General features: G+C 44.0%; 1 long non-coding RNA gene across 1 annotated transcript; it reads left to right on the top strand.

Moving 5' to 3' along the window:
• The first annotated feature begins 4,302 nt into the window (after positions 1-4,302).
• LOC113482595 lies at positions 4,303-5,881 on the top strand. The gene is made up of 3 exons (XR_003398873.1): positions 4,303-4,402; positions 5,124-5,205; positions 5,725-5,881. It is a non-coding gene; the product is annotated as an uncharacterized LOC113482595 (long non-coding RNA).
• Positions 5,882-7,496: the final 1,615 nt, after the last annotated feature.

Consider the following 7,496-nt stretch of genomic DNA (forward strand, 5'->3'; position numbering starts at 1 on the left):
TTTTTTTTTTTTTTTTCTCTTCCCTACAGGATGGGTTAAACAGTCACTCTGAGCACTTTTTGGATTCATTGGATCCGGCCCAAATCCACGGAACAAACATTTTGCTGCCTCAAGAGCCCTGAGGATCTATAATCTGTGGCTCTTTTCACTACCCTGGCAGCCATTTCAAGTCAGGACATGTTTGATGGGTTTTTTCGGGGGAGAACACGTTTTCATTCAAGAGATGTTACAGCAAAATTTGAGCAAGGTCTGCGGTGGACTGTGTCCGAAGGCAACAAAGTAGTGGTTTAGTGTTGCTCCCATCCCCATTTTAATCTGAACGGTGAATCTCCCCCTTCTCCTCCTAATACTCCCCGATCCTCGCTGCTATGAGGGAACAGCTACTTGTTCTGGTTCTGTGCTCATCACCCAACAGGTGAGCTCGGTCCGGGCAAGCACAGCCCCACTTCGGGCTTCAGAATTAATTTCTGTGGCCATGGGGCGAGCGAAGGGGGATGCTGCGGGTACAAACCCCATCACCACAACCCCAGGCATCCCGCTCAGGCCCCCACTAGCACCCACAGCTCCCAGCATCTCCCCAGCGTTGCACTGGCTGCCGCAGCTTTTGCTCGGTCCTGGGTTATTTATCTCGATGCAAACTCGGCCGGGACTGGGGCTGTTTGGGTGTCAGAGAGTCCAGAAATGGGGCTGAGACATTCTCATTGATTTTTTTGCTACCGGTTTATTAAATTTGAGAAGGTCCAGGCAGGGATGCTCTGGTGCAGTGCAGAGAATGGCTAGATGCTGGATAAAAGCACAGTCTCTGCTCCTTAGGAAGTGATCTTTCCCTGCAGGGCTGCTTTTTAACTGCTACAAGTCAAAACTTAGCGGGCCTAGCAGTGGCATTTTTTTTTTTCCCTTAAAAAAAAGCAGTTTCCTATGTATTTTTACTGACAAAAGCCTGAAGCTTCCTTTATATGCTTTATTTTCTTTCTCCTCTGAAACGATCATTAGACAAAAGCAGTTTTGCTGCTGGTTAATCAAGAGAGTGATGTGGCCCTGCATTTTAATCCTAAACCAATTAGCAGGATTTGACATCATGCCATTAGACTGCTTGAAACAAAAATCAAGGACAGCGTAATGCAGCTAGAAAAGAACAATAACCGTCAGTGCTGCCCTGTCAAAGGGGAAGGAAGAAATTTGGCTGTGTGTGTAATTTCCAAGCAATCCCCCTTCCCTCAAACCTGAGCATTCAAATGAGGGAGCTAAATAATAATGAGAGGGGAAAACGTTGAATCTCTAATCACATTACTCTAAACTGCCCTGGTTTTTAAAAGTAGAAATCGCTATTCTTGCTCCTCAGCCGACAATCAGCTGGCATTTTCAAATCCTGAGTTCTGTTTTAGGATTTCTGTCGCGGGTGTTTCGTGCTTTGCTTTGCAGGCAGGTTGCACACACTCCGGGAGCGGCAGCATCTCCGCTGCAGATGTACAGCGAGGGACCCTGGTGGGAACACCCCAGCAGCCCTAAGAAACAACTTCCCAGGCACGTAAATATTTCTTTGTCCAAACCACCCAAAGAGAATTAACGGACGAAGCACCTTTTCGCAACTGTACTTTTGGGCGGCAGAAATTCACCTTACGGCTGATCCCGCAGCGGCGGTGCAGCCCGAGCCGGTGGCAGGGGCTGGAGCCAGGCTGGCAGGCGTTATCCCAGTCACGGCTGCTGCCTGCAGGCAGAAATAAGCCTGGCGAAGATGTGTGATGAGAACAAAAACGCAGGCAGGCCCCGGGGTGCGGTATTTGAGGGATGAATGCCTAAAGCACATCGGGGACTCCGCGCCTTGCCGTGCTCTCGAGGCTGGCAGCGGAGAGCTGGAGCAGGCGTGAAACCCAGCGTCTCATAAAGCAGCATATGGACAGAGCACAAATGGATGGGGTTTTATGTCCTGTGCAATATTTTCATTGATATTTATTTTGATTTAATTTGGCTAATGTGCAGGAAAAAATGAAAACGCGCCGTGCTCCTCAACATCTGATGAGGAGCTGAACGCTTTTTAAAATTAGTATTCCCACATAGGCAGCGATCCTTAGGGTCTGCCCAGCAACTGTGCTGGAGAATCATGAGTCACTCCATGTAAATCACAGGATGACCCTCAGAGCACCGGATTTTTTAAAAAATGTTGAATTGTTTCTGTTAACATTATAGTTTCTAGTCTTTCTGCTTCAGCCTTATGTCCATAACTTAATTCTCCTTTTAATCAAAGTACAGTCTCCCACACTCTCAAACCTTCTCAAAGAGAGGAAGTTTAAAATAAAATTAATAAAATGTAATGAGAGTCATGGTAAAATGGTGAAAGATAGCAATAGTCCTTATCCCTGCTTTGAGAGAAGAGAGGCTGAAGCAGAGCCAGGGAGGACAGGAGCGATGATCACTAACTGTGGTATGAGGTTGGAGACTGGGGTGCAAATCTCCACCAAAGACTTCCAGGGCTAACGTGGGCAAGTCACGTAAATCTTCCTCTCTCATAGCTGCCACCTGCAATATGGGATAAAAAGTTGTCATTTCCTCCACAGGGATCTGTAGAAATAAATGTCTTAAAAGTGGTGAGGGGCGGCAGTGATGGCAGGGCCATGCGCAGGCTGGAGAGGAACAAAAGTAATTCCCCAAAGATGTTAACGACAGATAAATCCTCTGCCTTCCTGCTGAAGCAGCGCTCCCAAAGCTTAATAAATCTCGATTTGGGGAGGGAAATAAAACTGTGAGAGGAAGTCAGGGTGGGTAAGATGAGCAGGGGCTGAGGAGTACCTTGGGGCATCCAACCCAAACCCCCCCTTTGCCCCACAGGGCATCCCTCCAGGGCTGCCTCCTGCTGCAAAACCGGGATTTTAATATCCTAGTTCCCTCGCCTGCTAAAAAAGGAACAAAAAGTGCATTTGCCTCCTCAAGGGTGTTGTGAGACAAAGTTGGTAAGTGTTGAAAAGAAACCCAAACTGCAGGAGAAAGCTGGCTTTGTTGCCTTCGGACACAGTCCACCGCAGACCTTGCTCAAATTTTGCTGTAACATCTCTTGAATGAAAACGTGTTCTCCCCCGAAAAAACCCATCAAACATGTCCTGACTTGAAATGGCTGCCAGGGTAGTGAAAAGAGCCACAGATTATAGATCCTCAGGGCTCTTGAGGCAGCAAAATGTTTGTTCCGTGGATTTGGGCCGGATCCAATGAATCCAAAAAGTGCTCAGAGTGACTGTGTTGGTCAGTGGCTGTAGATGTTTTAGAAAAAAAATAAAAAAAGCAGCTAGACAAACAAACAAAAAAAAATCAAAACAGGAAACAACAGCAAGAAAACCCCTTTATATTAAAATAATAATAATATTGAGACACTGGCCAGGAAAAAGGAAATTCAGAAGGTCAAAGGCTAAACCACAACTTGAATCTTAAACTGAACTGGAAAGAAAAGGAAAGAAAATTAAATTCAATTGGTCAGACCTTGTAAACTGGGCTTGGGGCTTAAAAAAGGAAAGTGGCTCCAAGGAGAACAGCAGCACCAAACTTGTGAATCTTCAGAGTTGGCAAGGGCGTCTGAAGACATCGTGCAAAAAGGTAAGGTTTGGTATAAAACTGATTACTGATTCCATATTTCTTGTACCCTGTATCTCACCAAGATCTACAAAAGTAAAAGCCATATTTGCATTTTTTAAACTTTTATTGATATCACAATGTACGTTTTGTGATCACATCTGGAGGAAAATAGCAATTTTTTAAATGGAAATATTTTATTTAAAAGTTGTTCTAATCTAGAAAAAAATCTGAGAACACTAAAAAAAAAAAAACCAAAACATTTCTCTAAACCAAAACTAGGATAAAATTATCACAGAAGGAAGCAGAGTAAGGAGTGTAGCCACAGTCTGATATAACTGAAGAATCAAATACTGAAAATAATGAAAGAAATGGCAGCTTTAATAGAATGGTAGTTTTCTGCTTTATTCCCAGCAAGCAAATATATCAGTCACTGTCTGAGATAGTAATAGGATGCATAAAAAAACCACTGCAACTGCTTGGTGGTTTCCGGGTGCATATTATATACATATACAGACAGAGGTTTTATCCTTAGTGAAAAACAAGACTCGCCTCTTTGAGATCTTCAGTTTTGCTTGTTTAATTCCTAGCCTCAGAAAACAACCCTTTAATTAAAAAATATTTGTCCATTTTTGTTTTTCAGCTCCAAAGTCTTAGACTTGCGTTAACTTGACGTGCATCCATCTTAATTCGAGCTGATCCATTTCAATCTTGGCAGCATATTGATAGCAAACAGGAATGGAGCATCATTCGGCAAACTCTGCCATACCAACAAAACCAGGGACAAACCAGAAAACCTGGGGTCTTCTCCTGGCATCACTTCCTGGGCTGCAGCTCAGTCTTTGTATGTATACGATTTTATTTTATTTTTTTATAGCCAAGCAGTTATCATCATAATTGTACTTGTAATTTCAAGGGTGCATTATCATACTAATGGATGATGAGTGCTCAACAGTCACAAGAAACATTAATTAAAAAAGAAGTTCTCCTGTCCTAGCAGGGAGAGTGTTCCCTAATCCCCATTATGGAAATTGGTTAAGCCAAGAGAATATTTCCTTTATAGTTTCAGCTCTTCAGAAAGCCTTTGATGTCCTAAGCCAAAGCAACTACCCATCAGGAACTGAGAGATGTACTTTGGTCCCCCATGCCAGCTTCTTACTTATGTCTGTCCTTTAATTTCCCCCATAATATGGGGGAAAGTCTTAGCCAACATCTTCATTTTCATTCATTAGTGAAATCGTGGTAATAATACCACTTTGCACTTAGCTCTCTCCTAGGCACTTTGGAGGTGTCTGTCACTATGGTGTGTATATATATGGAGAGCCCTCCATCCAAAAATGACCAGTCAGTAAAGTTTCTGAATATAAAAAAGGTCAAAGCTCTACAGAACTCCATTATTATCACTTAAAACTCTGCAAAAGCATTAAAATTATGAGTGTCGGAAAAGTGTAAAATGTAGCTGACTGCCTTGATATCTCTGGGGCTGCTGGTGAGCTCTGCTCTCCATCTCTGCCCTGGGCTAAGCAGTCGTTCTTCTCACTCGGTCTTGCTTTTTCTTCCCTCAGATAGGAGGTCATTTTGTGCTGTGCCAGAAGGTTCTCTGCGCGTCCACTATTACACTGTCCTTCACAGCTTTAATCTTCATAGGTAAGCTGCATCCCTAAATAGTTGGAAAGGCAATAAAATAAGCACACGAAAAAATTACCGCAGCTTCTATGTTCTAGAAGGGGGGGAAAAAAAATGTCCTGAAAAGCTCTCTTTATTAATATGAGATAGCAAATATTTTTTCCTGTTTATTAAATCATATGAAAGGTTAATTATGGTTAGCGACTGTGGGTAGAAAACAATTCTTGGAAGATGCTTTTGTAACAACAGGTTGGCAGTATGCAGAAGCCATCTGCTTCCTGCAAATGTTAAGGTACAATCTCAAACTTGTGAGGTTAAAAATTACAGATTGCCGAGTAGTTTGGTAGAAGGAAAATCCATGTTGTGTTGATGTAAAGTTGCTCAGTCTCCTTGACACACAGCCTGGAAGGAATGCCAAGTTCCCTAAAGGACAGTATTTGGCTGGAGAGGACCCTCGCTAGGGGTATTCTGTACTCACACTGGCTGTCTACAAAGCTAATTAAGCCTTTTTTGTACTGTGATTCATCTTTTTTAATACAGAAATTGGTTTCAAATCCTGACCCGTGAAGAGGAGCGGATTGTGGATATAATATTTTGCTTTCAAGGGGGGAATTCAGCTTCTTCCACGAAGGAGAATAAAACTTTGCCAACATTATCAAGGTGAAGCGCTCCTGAAACTACGTGTAGGCTTAACTGCGACTGCAAACTCTTCATGGTAAGGACTATCTGTTTGAAAAGGAAGAGCTATTGCTCTCATTTTATATAGTGAGCTGGGCAGAAAGATATGATTTGTCCAAGAGCACACAGGGAGGTTGTGGCTAATGGAATTAAACCCAGATTTTTCAGATCACGATGAAGTGCCTTAACCACAAAACCATTCTTCCTCTCTGCGGGTCGGCTACTGTAACTTCAGCATTTGGGATGGGTTTTCAAATGTGTTTATCTTCTTCCAAGGATCAAGTTTAATTCTGCTAAATTTTCCACTTCCATGGAAAACATCACCCACTTTTTAGGTGAAGCTCTAGAGATAACGTTGCCTCACTTCACCTGCTCCCTAGCAATGAAACACAAGTTGAACCACCTGTAAGAGGAGGGATGGGGAACTGCCATCACCAGGTCTTTCCCCTTCACTTTTCAGCCAAACGGGGAGAAACTCTTCGTTTTGTTTTTTTTCCCGAGACTCTGATCTGGAGCGTTGTCATGCAACCTTCAGCCCCTTTCCTGCTTTCCTAATTTACTCACAACCCCTCCCCATGCTCGGCTGCTGGCTGGCTGCTAAAAGGCTGCTGAGTAAAAGGGCTCATTTCCAAATGTTGCCAGCAATGGAGTCACCAACTTGTTTACTGTGCAATAAAATGATCCAGGACCTCATTTCTAGTGCCTCTACCCAGAGCAATTTTGTCAAGGCTATGCATGTGTACAGGGGTCTCTCCTCCAACGCTGCCTTATTTTTTAACAGACACTATCCAGCTAGACAACTTCTTATTTAAAGCACCCTGTAAAGTGGTTTTATCTTCTCCCTTTGCACTGGAGCTGGTGATCCACTCCATTATCGACACCTCCTGCCAAGAACAGTGGCCTGCCATTAAAAGCCTTGCGGGTGGAGGAGAAAAGGGCTGACCCCTTGGGCAATGCTGCAGATCACCTTGCCATTAACTCCCAGTCTTTTATTGCAGCCTTGCTCCCCAGTGCTCGCAGCATCACTGCCCTTACCAGGATCATGAGCAGCAGGACCTGCACTAATCTGCATCTTCCCCTTCTGCTGCCATCAGTGCTGCTGTCTCACTGCATGCACCAGCCTGAGCACGGGGCTTCTGGTGGGCTGCACTTGATGGGATCTTCTATTTCTGGGCTGGAACCACTGATGGGAAAGAAGGAGCCAGCTCTGTTCATCTGCCTGTCATTTTGTCAGCAGGCCTGGACCTTTCTTTTTTTAATTCCTACTCTGATCTCTTCAAGGAAATTGAAGATCGTTATGGGTAATACCAGTAACGCTTTTATCAGGCTTCCCGGAGTGCCCTGTGGGAGTTGGCTGCATGTGAGGGACTGAGGCACATAGAAATTAGGGATGAGATTTTTCAATCTCACCAAAGGGATTTGGATGCCCAGCATCCATTAAAATGAGTAACAATTCCTGTCCCGCCCTAAATGGCCGGAGCCCAAATTGCTCCACGAGATGGAAACCATCTTGGTTAATGCATGGACACTTAAGCCCTCAGCATCTGACTTCACTTATATTTTATTTCCAGCAAACTTAGTTGATCATGTCCAATGACACACTTGTACACCCCCCCCCCCCCCATTACCCGCTC

The sequence above is a fragment of the Athene cunicularia genome (genome assembly GCF_003259725.1).
Source record: "Athene cunicularia isolate RWA chromosome 8 unlocalized genomic scaffold, athCun1 chr8_part1, whole genome shotgun sequence".
NCBI classification, from domain to species: Eukaryota; Metazoa; Chordata; class Aves; order Strigiformes; family Strigidae; genus Athene; species Athene cunicularia.